The following is a 13,527-nucleotide window of genomic DNA, read 5'->3' on the forward strand; positions in this document are numbered from 1 at the left end:
TCTTCAAATGCTGCTTAGACCCCTGCAACTTAAATTTAGCTCTCTGGCAGCCTCTCCTTCCTCCTATGGGCTACAAGTGGTGTTAAATGACAGGCAGATGTTAAACAAGATACTTCCCTGCACAGCTGCCTTGCCTCTTTGAGTAGGCTCCGATCTCTATTTAAACAAAAAAGAAGAAAGAAATCTGAAGATAAGCCTGTCAGAGTGTTCTGAAATTAACATAACTCAGACCTCCTGCCAGTGTCCTAAAACTTAAAATAGTGAGTTGCCAGCTCGCTGCAAGACTTTGCAAGCAAAGCCCATGTCTTGATGTTGGAGCAAGTCTGCAGCGCTTCCCTGGGCACTGGGAGAATTCAGAAAGCGATAAAGGAGAGAGCAACGCCTCCTTGTAAAACTACACATTGAAAAGCTGATGTCCTCCCGGCCCTTCCTGTCACAGATGCTAACCACAGGGAAATCATCTCTTTCTGTATTTACTGAGCCAGGCTAATAGCTTTACCATCCACGCCCCATTTACTCTTTATAACAATCCTGTCAAAAGCATATTTACACTTCCTGTTTGGATAGAGAATTCCAGTAGAAGCAAGTTAGTAACATGACCAAAGGTCATACAGGTAGCTGGTAACTGGGATTTCATCTGATCCAAAGTCAGCCTATATAATACAAACAGAGAGACTAAAAGATGCTGAAGGAAGACTCTGCAAGAAGACTGTGGTGGATTGAATGGTGGCCATCAGAAGAGATGTAAGCATCCTAACCCCTGGAATCTGTGAATATAATGTTATTCAGAAAAGGGGTCTTTGCAGATGTAATGAATTTTGAGGAACTTGGGATCATCCTGGACCGTGCATGCGCAGGCACACACATGCTCAATTGCATCCAATCTCTTGTAATCCCATGAACTGTAGCCCGCCAGGCTCCTCTGTCCATGGGATTCTCCAGGCAAGAATACTGGCGTGGGTTGCCATTTCCTACTCCAGGGGAATCTTCCCGATCAGGGATCGAATCCATGTCTCCGGTGTCTCCTGCACTGGCAGACGGATTCTTCACCACTGTGTCACTTGGATCATCTGGGTGGGACATAAATCCAACGACAAGTCTCCTTATACAAGAGAAAGGCAGAAGGTGCTCTGACACAGAAAGAAGAGGAAAAGACATGGACACAAAGAAGAGGACCGTGAAAAGACAGAGGCAGAGACCAGAGGGGCAATGCCACAAGCCTGGGGAGCTCGGAGCAGCCAGGAGGCAGAAGAGGCGAGGAAGGGTCCTCTCCTGCAACCTTCAGAGGAAGCACAGCCAGGCTAACATGTTGATTTCTGACTCTGGACACCAAAATGGTGAGACAGTGAGTTTCTGTTTTAAATCACCAGATTTGTGGCAATTTATGACAGCAGCTCTAGCAAAATAATACAGAATTAGACAAAAATCCTTAGGTTAACACTTTTGGAGGCCCCTGTAATTATCATGACTAGATTATAAGAGACACCACCTTGCTTCCCTTTGTATCTCTTACATTCATGATACTCACCTGTAGCTCAGTGAATATTTGTTGACTTGGCCCAAGGGAGCAGCTGAAAGTGTGGCAAGTGGGAGCCAGGCGTGTCTCCAAGACTGGCATCATCTGAGGGCAGACAGAGGAGACTGTGGCAAGTCAGCCCCTTCCAAAGGGCAGATCAGATTGAAATCACCCAGGTGGCTCTTTTTTGAGATTGAGAAAAAGGATCAGGAACCCTGTCCTCATTTTGGGAGATACAGAGGAGGCTCTTCCAAGATGGCTGAGTGGTAAAGAATCTGTCTGCCAGGACAGGATATGCAAGGGACACAGGTTCCAACCCTGGGTTGGGAAGATCTCTGGAGGAAGAAATGGCAACCCACTCCAGTATTCTTGCCTGGAAAATCCAATGGACAGAGGAGCCTGGTGGGCTACAGTATATGAGGTAACAAAGAGTCAGACACACTGAGCTCATGTGGCTGAGAGGAGGCCCCAGGATATTCACAGCAACTACATGTTTTCAGTCCTCATCTAATCAAAACACTGTCAGGGAGATGGAGATAGATTCCTATACATTTTAAATTGGAAAAAAAAAAAGAATAAATCAGAGGCCCTTCTATCATTCACTCTTTTGTTTCATTTTTATTTAAAAAATAAATTATTTATTAAAGATACACAAAGGAATGCAGTAACATCTCCTTCCCCCATCACCCATTCATTCACTGACCAAACATTTGTCAAGTGACTACCATGCGGGCTCTTCTCATGTTTTCCAACTATACATTCATATTCTTTGAGAATACCACCAGATGTATCTGTTCTGTTCCCATTTTTCTACCTCTAATATTTTTTCTGTAATTTTTTTGTGTCTTTGACAGTTGTCTTGCCATCTCGCCCTGGAATTATTATATCTGCTGCTCCCTTCTTATTCATAGAGGTGATGTTTCTTTAAGTTTTTGGCTGAAGGTTCACATTTTTCACCTGCTCTGTGGCAGCTTTTTTCTGGCGAGTGTTCTTTGTTGGTAACTTTATTCTTCTTTTTCACAGATTTTTCTTCAAGTGTCTCTGGGTTGCTATCGTACCATCTTACATCTTTTAAGTGGGTTGAACTTTGCTGCGCTAGGCATTTAAGAAAGTTCCTGTGAGGAAAGAGGATGGATCAGAGTAGCTTGCAGGTGTTTCAATCCAGAGAACCTTCTGTTGCTTCTACAGAAATCTGACTGCTTCCTGCAAATATGATGCCTCCATTGCATTCTTTGTGTACCTTAACTGCTTCTTCCTGTTTCAATTACCTGCTTTTCAAAGTCAAAGTTTAGAAGCATTTTGCTTGCCAGCCCTGACACCAGATTTCTACACTTACTACAGCAAACAGCCATGCAGCTTTTTTACTACATGACATAGCTCTTCCCTCCAAAAAAAAAAATGTGTTTTTGCAAATTCCTTCTGCAACCCACCATTGCCAGGCCATCTCAGTATACCTCTGGACTTTATGCTAGATCAATTCTAACCAATCTCAGTTAGTTTTAGCAGTCATTTCACAAACGTCAGGGTCTGCAGATTGTTGCTGTTCTTCAGTCATCCAGTTGTGTCTGACTCTTTGCGACCCCATGGACTGCAGCACGCCAGGCCTCCCTGTCCCTCACCATCTCCTGGAGTTTGCCCAAGTTCATGCTCATTGCATTAGTGATGCCGTCCAGCCATCTCATCCTCTGACGCCCTTTTCTCCTTCTGCCCTCAATCTTTCCCAGCATCAGGGTCTTTTCCAGTGAGTTGTCTGCAGATTATGTGTGTCCTACTTCACAGAAGATAGAGTCTGAGAGGCTTTTTAAAAAAATTTTACCTGTTGCTTTTAGATGATTTCTAGGACAAGAGGGTAAACATGTGGTGTAGAAAGCCACGTAAAATGGGCTATTTCAGCTTTCTCAAAATGACAGCCTTGAACTGAAAGGAATACTTTTAGCACAGCCAAATTTTCAGGATTTGGAGTATATTTTAATTCTGTATGTTACATTCATGCTGGCCTATGAATGAGGTATTTGAGTGTGATATGATTAGGACTGGTTATTCTTTCTTGGTTTTCCAAACTTTCTGTCATGACTCTCTTAGCTTCAACACATACACATATTCACACACACACACACACACACACACACTCACAGGAGAGGATGCTATATAAAGATTAAATAAGTGAGCACAAAAAATGTCCTTTGAGGACTTCCCTGGTGGTACAATGGGTAAGAATCCACCTGCCAGTGGAGGGGACACAGGTTTGATCCCCAGTCCAGGAAGATTCCACATACCATGGAGAAACTAAGCCCATGTACCGCTGAAACTACTGCCCTCACTCCAAAGCCTGTGAGCTGCAGCTACCGAAGCCAGCCTGCCTAGAGCCTGAGCTTCACAGTAAGAGAAGCCACTGCAGTGAGAAGGCGAGCCACTGCTCACCTCAACTAGAGAAAGCCCTCAGGCAGCAATGAAGACCCAGTGCAACCAAAAATTAAAAAAAAAAATTAATATCCCCTGGGTTTCACAATGAGGAAGGCATCTGTGCCCTGACTAAACTGAGTTTGTGGGAAGAAATCAGAATTGTGAGTTGAATGGATTGAGAAGTGAACAGAAAAGTTATTAAAATAAGGAGTAAGGACTATTTCAAGATACCTTATCCCCAGCTTTCCTGAGATACAATTGACATACAGGGAAGTATAAGCTTAAAGGTACACAATGTGTTGATGGGATACACATGCATTACAAAATTATTACCAGGATCGAGTTAGTTAGCACCTCTATCGGGTCACATAATGACACTTGGCATGAACGAAAGGAAAGCTTTACAGGATCAGATAGAAAGTCAGGGCTAAGAAACTCTATATTTAGATCTTCTTAAGAAGCTTGTTTAGAGAGTGATGTCACAAGCTTCGGAAGTCCCGTCCTTGAAGGTGGGGGTAGACAGCGAGGAGGAGGAAAGGAGTCTGTGTCAGAGCACAGCCATTCAAAGCCCTGATTCTGGAGTCAGAGTGCTTGACTCTGATCCCATTGTTAACTCGTGTTGGCTCTGTGACTTGGCACGACCTTAGTCTCCTTGATCTAAAATGATCCCCTTAGTCTCCTTGATCTAAAATGATCCCCTAATCTAAATATAAAAGAGCCCAGACCTTTCTTCTGAGCTCCAGTCCCTGTCTACTAGATAATTTACCCTGAATGTCCTCCAAGGTATCTCCAAGTTAACATGTCCAAAACTTAGTATCTGCCCAATCCCCAAGCTTAGTATTCCCTTAGTATTTTTATTCTTTGGGGATCAAACCACCACCTACCTACAAATCCAAGCCAAAAAGGCTATGCCCATCCCAGATGCCTTCATTTCCTTTACATCTAACATCTCATTGTGATCAGCCGTACCAATCTCACCTCTTACTTTCACCTGTAGTACTTATGCCCTCCTTTCCTACCTTACCACTACCATCTAAAAGTAGGTTTGCATCAACTCTTACCTAGACTTCTGCATTCCTCTGCCCAGCACCCACGCAGTTAGCCTGGAACCAGAAATCCCTAGTCCAGATTCAGGAATCAGGTTCCTGGGTGGGTGGGGGTGGGGGTGGCGAAAAGCAGGAACAGCCGTCCATTGGCTAGAATTCGGCTCAGTCAGCACCTGCAATTAATTTTCTCGGTTTGGGAGGAGGGTGGGAGGGGCACTTAGGTTACCCTAGGCTGTCACCATAGTAACCAGATTTGGTGAGTGGGGCTGCCCCTTCACTCTCCCTGCGGGAGTGGTGGAAATAATCTGGGTCTGCCTTATGGCACCCCACTCCAGTACTCTTGCCTGGAAAATCCCATGGACAGAGGAGCCTGGAAGGCTGCAGTCCATGGGGTCGCTGAGGGTCAGACATGACTGAGCGACTTCACTTTCACTTTCATGCACTGGAGAAGGAAATGGCAACCCACTCCAGTGTTCTTGCCTGGAGAATCCCAGGGATGGGGGAGCCTGGTGGGCTGCTGTCTATGGGGTCGCACAGAGTCGGACACGACTGAAGTGACTTAGCAGCAGCCTTACTTTCAACTAGTTAATGAAGCTAATTGACTGGAACTTCTGCATTAGAAAAGCCTAAAGGGAATGGGGGAGAGACCAGAGAGCCTATGTGTGTTAGTCACTCGGTCGGTCATGCCCAGCTCTTTGCAATCCCATGGACTGCAGCCCTCCAGGCTCCTCCTTCCATGGGATTTTACAGGCAAGAATACTGGATTGGGTTGCCATTTGCTTCTCCAGAGAGCCTATAGAGACCCCCAGATAGCCTGCTCTTGGCTGGGGTTTCCTCAGGATAAAAGAATAAAAATGATCTCAGCCTCTTCTCTTGCCCACACACCATCCTTGAATCTACTCTCCATGTGTGCTGTGCTTAGTTGCTTCTGACTCTTTGCGACCCCATGGACTGTGCCCTCCCCGCTCTTCTGTCCATGCAGATTCTCCAGGCAAGAATACTGGAGTGGGTTGCTGTGCCCTCTTGCAGGGTATCTTCCCAACCCAGGGATCAGACCCAGGTCTCCCACATTGCAGGTCCATTCTTTACCGACTGAGCACCAGGAAAGCCCCAAAATACTGGAATGGGTAGCCTATCCCTTCTCCGGCATCTTCCCTGCCCAGGAATCGAACAGAGGTCCCCTGCATTGCAGGTGGATTCTTTGCCAGCTGAGCTACTAGGGAAGCCCCTGTTCTTCATACCACTGACAAAGTGAATGTATTAAAATGCAATTCTGATCACGCCATTCCTCAGGTTAAAGCTTTACGTTTGGATAAAATCTACATTTCTTATCAGGGCTTTCAAGTTCCTCCACAATCTGATCCTACTTATCTCTCCAGCTACAAACGTCACTGTACTTCCTTCTCAGTTTCCACTGCAGAGGAGGTAGCAGTGCTCTTAAGAGGAGAACCCCTTTTGTTTAGAGAGACTTTATTACGCTGCTTGAATATACAGAGGCAATGAAACCAAGGGTGGGGAATAAGGAGGTGAAGACCAAAGGAACTAGGGACTTCCCTGGTGGTCCAGTAGCTAAGACGCTGTGCCCCCAACGCAGGGGGCCCAGGTTCAATCACTAGTCAGGGAACTGGATCCCACATGCTGCAGCGGAGTTCGCAGTCTGCAACCAATGATCCCACGTGTCACAACTAAGACAACTGAGATGCAGAACAGCCAAATATTAAATATAGGCAAATATTTTTAAAAAAGACAAAGGGAGCAAGAGCCCATGTCTGGGGGCAGGTGACAGTTTGGAGAGCAGAGTGGCCAAGGCAGGGTGAAGAATGGGTGGAGGAGAGTCAGAGGGGAAGCAGTTGGGGGCCTAACAAGGGGAGAGTGTGGTAAGACCCTGCAGACCATTGCGAGGATTTTGACCTTTGCTTTGAAGCAAAAAATCATAGAAAAATTTTCAGCAAAGTGATATAATCTGACTTAGGTTTTTAAAGGATCTGACTAATGTTGGGAATGGACCTGCTAAGAGTGAAAGCAGGAAGACCAGTTAAGGAGACAATGCAATGATTCACAGAAGAGCAGATGGTAGCTTGAAAGCTACTAGGTGAGTGAAGGTGGGGAGGCTAATGTCAGTAAAGATGGTGAGAAGTGGTCACATTCTGGATACATACATGCACACTCTTATTTGAAAAGATTTCTAAGATAGACTACCAGACTCTTTCTGTTTACATTGAGTGGAAGGGGATGTATATCATTTTCTTTGGTTCTTAAAAGAAAGGCGACCCCATCAGTCTGTAGTTTGTAGGGAAACTCAGGTCTCACTTTAGTAAGACATGCTATTTCCTCCTCCATACCTTGAATCTTTAAGCTTCTCTCTGGGGTTTACTCTTGCCCAGCTCCTTCCACTGGAAAATAACCCATCATGCTCAGCTCAAGCAGCACCTTATTTTTAAGGCCTTCCCTAATCCCAAAGATACTACTATGACCTCAGATACACTGCTATCGTAACCCGTATATAATGATAACACCTGATTGCTCACTTTCTCCATGCCCTACTGTGAGGTTCATTAGGGCAGATTCATCTCTTGACACCCATCCCTCCATAGCACACACGTGGTGCTTAGTGACTACATGAGTGCACAAGACATAATGTAGTAAGGTAAAGACAGGTGGCACCAGCGGCACTCAGAGCTCAGTGGCTGTAATACACCCAGAGACGGGCAGAGTACTATCTTATCCAGTGGTGAAGAAAGCCTTCCCAGATGGTGCTAGTGGTAGAGAGCCCACGTGCCAATGCAGGTTAGATGTAAGAGACACGGGTTTAATCCCTGGGTCAGGAAGATATCCTGGAGGAAGCCACGGCAATCCACTCCAGTATTCTTGCCTGTCTCCTCCTACCATGGACAGAGGAGCCTGGTGGGCTACCGTCCATTGGGTCACACAGAGTCGGACATGACTGAAGCAATACAGCACGCTTGCATGCATGCAGTGATGAAGAAAGAAAGAAAAAACTGAGCATGGTGATTCGTCTCCTATCACCCTTTGCAGTTTATGAAAGACTTCGGTATATATTACTAATTCTCACACCAAGTCCATGACAAAGAAGATTTATACAGGTAGAAACAGCAAAAATTAAACGAACTGTCTCAGCACAGACAAAACTTCTCCTCTATATGCATTCTTGTTCAATCATACATCTTTCAAAATAGGAAGAAAAAGGCTTTTGCAGTTGCAATTCCAGATTCACCCAAACTATAAAGGAAAGGAGTAAAAAGTGAAGGCAAATGATAGCAAGCTTTGACTATGAGGCTAAGACCTTTTAACTTTTCCTGGATGGTATTGGGAAGCGGTTAGAGTGTTTTGATCAGCTGAGTGAGACATGAATTGAGTTTTAAGATAAACAAGGGAGATATGTACAGATGGATTTGCATACAGCAAAATGAGGAGTGAAATACATTAAGGAGATATCGCACTAATTAAGTGGGTGATGGTCAGACCAAACCAGCTGTTGATTTCACTTTACTTTCACTGAACTGTAGGTTGACTCTATACTAAAAGATCAGAGCAATTAGAAAGATTATACTTTAATGGGTATTGTCAGTTCAGGGTGTCATTCAATTTAATGTGATACACTTCTAAATTGTACAGTTTGGAGTTAATAGATTAAGCATGAATTGAACCAAGTTAGTGTTAATAACATAGTGAAGACTGAACAACTATTATTCAAAGAAGAGTGAATTTAGTCATAATTACAAGGCCAGTTTCTAAGACACCACCATTTAGATTTAATATCATAAGCATTTATGTGTTTGTTTCCTAAACTAAACCAATGTGGCTATAGTTTGATCATGGTTTTTGTGACATGTGTTCTCTAAAGTTTTCTTTGGTCTCTGGCAATGTATGTATTGTTTATGATGTAAAAGTTTATGCAGTATTATAAGTACATACTGAGGTTTGATGTGTTGACTGTGAATCAAGGTCATTTATTTAGAAGGTGGCATCATTAGCCTCAGTAAGAGTGTAAAGAACACTGTGAACCACTTCCGCATGATGTTCTTATGCAGTGTATTGGGCACTGTGTTAATTGCTTCACAAACAATCTCACTTGAACACAGAAAAAGTGCTGGGGAAAGTCATGTTTTTGCCACTTTCAGACAAGGCATTTGAGTCTCAGAGAAGTCAACAGAGAATTGAATGGAGATCCAATCTGTCTGGACCCATACCTGGGCTACTGGTCACCACACCCTTGAGACCTGCATGTGGAGTATCTACTGGCCCCCACAGCCTCTAGAAGCTAGAAGCAGGGTTGTCAGCCCTGGTGGTGGGTCAGGTTCCCTACCCAAGCAAGGCCTGCCTCCAGACACAGCTTGGTGCTACTTTCCCCCCCACCCCCACAGTTTTATCTTTGTGTACAGATTTGCTCAACAATCACTGAATTTCTAGGACAGGTTCAGGTAACCAAAGAGCCTTTATCAGTAGTATATATTGTCTCGACCCAAAGGATGCTGCAAACCCAGGCTGGAGCCAAATGGGAAATAACATCTTTCTTAGGAAGGCTTAGAAATCCTCATCCAATCATTTAAGATGTTTCCTTTCTTGGGTAGCCCAGGCTGAGTTACACCTGGCTGCTAGGCCACCATTCAACGGTTAGCCAAGAAAACAGGGTACAGGCCACCAAAAACAAGACCCCCTCATCCGCCTCATGTTATGGCACAAGTTTCACAATACAAATCACCTGTATTCAAAGGTAAACTTACGAAACTTGTACAATACACATGCCATCAAAAGTGGGATCACTGCCAGTGGTGAGGCAGCAGCTACAGGAGCCTGTGCCACGTGTAAGATACACCGAAAAAGACTAGCTGCTATTGGGCCACAGAGAGCAGTATTAAGTCCAATATAGGCTGTTCCATTTCAAGCAGATTCCTTTCTGCTTCTGGAAGTTGGTTAATTTTTCTGGTTATGGTATCAGTTAAGTTCTCCTTGACAGTATCATCTGCTTCATGGTTTTCCATTTATTGCAACCCTTTCCCCAGAATGCCAGTACCTTACTAGCTCTCCTCTCAGCAGTCGCTGCCTCCTCTGGTCTTCAAAGCCATCACGAGGGTTCCCTTCACCCTTTGTGCTCCTGGGTGTAGCCATTCTGGCTTCGCTCTAGTTTTCAAAGCTTCACAGGTCATCCTAATGTGCTTAAGACCCTAATGTGATTCTCAGTGATTGGAAACCACTGAGCTCCATATTCCGGGAGTTTCCAGGAAGGCACCTGTGTGCAACTCTTTGGTAATTACTACCAAGGAACTGAGACCTCATCTGACCCCCGACCAGGCTGAGGGAAACCTTTCAGACACTGTCTTAAAGGCCTCACTATAAATTACCTTAAAATAAAGCACTATAAATAAGCACTCCCTTTGCAGCCTCCAGTTCCTACCAATCACCCTACTTGACCCTCCCACCTGAAGATGCACCCCCTACCGGGGGTTTGGTATCAGTCCTGTCCTAGGTCACACAGAATTGTCTAAGGAGTTTTAATTCTCTAACTCCATGGCTCGACCTCAAGATGATAATAACAACAGCTGTTTATCCAGCTTCCACGTGCCATGGTGTTCAGGCATGGTGTTCAGTGTTTCATGTGTGTTACTCTTAATTCTTACGCTGACTCTGTGAGGCAGATTCTCTGATACTCATGAAGAAACTGAATCTTGGAAAAATTAGACAACATGCTAACCTGCAGTCTGGGTTTTCACCTGGTTCTGCCCGACCACCGGCTTCATGTCCTCGGCTCCCCTCACTGCTCCACGTCTCCATGTAAACACCCCAGCGCTTCTGCAGCTCCAGAGGGAAACTCCTTCTCACCACAAATCCTCCTCTTCTCCAGCCCCTTCCCAGATAATGTCACCTCCTCACACCTGTCACTCAAACTGAAACCTCTAGATCATTCCCCAACACCCATGGCAACTAGTAAGTCTGCTCTGACCCTCACTGGCTCCCGAACCTTCTTCTCTTCTTTCAGATCCTTCTCTCAGAACCATTCTTTATGGTTCCCTCCAAGATTATTTTCATAACCCCTGTAAAGCAGGGATTATCTCCTGAGGATAAGGTTATCTTAGGTTATCTCCCTATCCTAGATTTGTCTTTTTCAAATCCACAGCCCACTTCACTGGTTTTTGATTTGACCATTTGGTAATGCAAATTTGATATCACATTGAGGTTTACTTTTTTTTAATGATGCAATGAGTCTCATTTGATAAAACACTGATTCCTTAGCAAGGTGTTCTTCAAAATATAGCTCCAAATTATTTCTCAAATGTGCCCTGGCCTCTTGTCCTTACCCCATAAACACGGTCTTCTCTAAAGTTCAGAAACTGGGGGCCCACAGAATCTGGTCCAAGAACTGTATAGGTTCACCTTGTACTATTGTGTGTATTAACCATCACTGTGTAAGGAATTCTTCACCGTGTAAGGAACTGGGAGAGTTCATGTAAAAACCCAGACTTCTTACTTCTCTTGAGACATAACCTCACCAGTGTCCCGAGTCCTCACACCCACAGTTGTGCTCCAACCCAGCTAACCTCGTGTGTTAAATGGCCTGTGGGATCCTCCAGGCATCTGGGGTTATGGTCTCTATGCTGGGCCGTGAGAAGGTCCCTAGGCACACCATAACTTCGTAACTTTGTTCACGGCATTTCTTCAGGTTGGTGTGCCCCTTCTCCCCCTGGTAAAGTTTTATTTTGAAGGGCTCAGATAAAGGACCACCATTTCTGTGAAGTCTTCCCGATAAAATCATTCACCTGTGCTCAATAAAGCTTTCTATTTCTAATGTTTAGTTGCTCAGTTGTGTCCAACTCTGTGTGACCCCATGAACTATATATAGCCCACCAGGCTCCTCTGTCCATGGGATTCTTCAGGTGAGAATACTGGAGTGTGTTGCCAGTTCCTTAGGTAGGGGATCTTCTGACTCACGATTGAACCTGCATCTCTTGCACTGGCAGGTGGATTCTTTACCACTGAGCCCACCTGGGAAGCCCCATTTCTAATGCAGCTCTCCCCAAACTGTTAAAGGCAGCTATATGCACAATTCTGTCCTGGCTAGATGGGAAGACCTTGAAGGGAGTTCTGCTTTAATCAGTTTCACACCCTTCCTCACACAACCACCATCAGGCCTCACCCATGTATTCTTTCCATGAGCACTGAGTTAAGTAAATTCAGTTGAAATCAAAAGCCCTTTTTTGATGTCCATTAAAGTCTTTTCATTCCCACTTTTCTGTAACTGAACAAGAAAAGGACTTATTTACATAGAAAGGATCAATGAAATTATTATTCATATGAGCTTTGAGCAAATGTGGCTTTCTAAATTTTCTTTAGTAAGATTATATCGCTGGTGATGATAGCTGACTTTACCTGAGTTCCAAGCATATCATAAGAAGTGTATAAATATTAACTCCTTCCTTTTCCTAGTATTGACCATATGATCAAATAATAATTAATATTTTTTATAAAACACATTCACACCACAAATTTCTTAGGTGGTAAATACTTCGTTAATCAGGTCTACATCATCACCTAGTTTCTAATCTCGTGTCTCACAGGAAACTCACAATGTAAACTACTTAGTTCATGGTATCTTTGTCTTTTTTTATATCATTTCTTTTATACCTTCTTTTAAAGCAGAAGAATGTTGAACTCAAGAATCTAGATCTAGGTTGAGAAAGAAGATAAGACATTTCTTATAAAAGACATAGTAGGCAGCATACAGACCTTTCTGTAGGGAAGGAACGCCCAAAGCAGACACGAGGAGGAAAGGGATTGTACACTCTCTTCTGAAGAAGCATAAATGAAGGACCACAGTTGGCGTGGAAGTAAAATCTCAGAAGAAATGATTAGATTCTTTTAGGAGTTCCCTGGTTTTTGCCAAGACTATCTGCTGACAGCTGTAAGCCCCAGGCAGCCAGCTGCAATGCCCGTTAATATGTGAAAGACTATTAACATTTTGCTGTTTTCATTCTCCCCCTGTAAGAAGTGAATAAGGAACAGGTGTGGACAGGGAAGCAGAAAAGTTCCTTTGAGAGTTATAAATCAGCCTGATCCTGGGTTGAGTGCATGGATGTCTCTGAGGAACCCCATTCCTTTCCCAAGGCATTCCAAGTGGGTAAAGGGAATCTAACAGGAATCAAACCACCTGCAGTGTGTCTACATTCCAAGAAAGAATGCCAGAAGTTTCAGACTCAGATGGAAATCCTTGTCATAGTTTTCTCTTCATGTGATCCAATTTCCTCTTAATTAATCAACTGGGATTTTGTCTCTGAATTGTTGGCCCATAGTTAACATTATCAGATGCTGTTGAACTCTGAAAACATCTGACAGATTTCTAGATAGAGTATTAAGTCATCTTCCCAATTGTCTTAATCTTAGGAGGTAAATGACCTACAGGATGAAAAACTGATAACATTTTTTAAAAATAAATTTGTCTCAATTTCAGAAGTAATTACAGTTACCTTTTTTAATGCTCTTGGACAGCAATTTTCAGTGTGTTTAACTGCATGTCAAGATTGGAGGAAAGTGTAAAAATCTATAGAA

At 43.9% G+C, this 13,527-nt stretch overlaps 1 pseudogene; it reads right to left on the reverse strand.

The window, feature by feature from the left end:
- Positions 1-9,284: 9,284 nt before the first annotated feature.
- Positions 9,285-9,968, reverse strand: LOC109568341 (transmembrane protein 126A pseudogene; annotated as a pseudogene).
- Between the last annotated feature and the right edge of the window lie 3,559 nt (positions 9,969-13,527).

Source organism: Bos indicus, chromosome 14, assembly GCF_029378745.1.
Source record: "Bos indicus isolate NIAB-ARS_2022 breed Sahiwal x Tharparkar chromosome 14, NIAB-ARS_B.indTharparkar_mat_pri_1.0, whole genome shotgun sequence".
NCBI classification, from domain to species: domain Eukaryota; kingdom Metazoa; phylum Chordata; class Mammalia; order Artiodactyla; family Bovidae; genus Bos; species Bos indicus.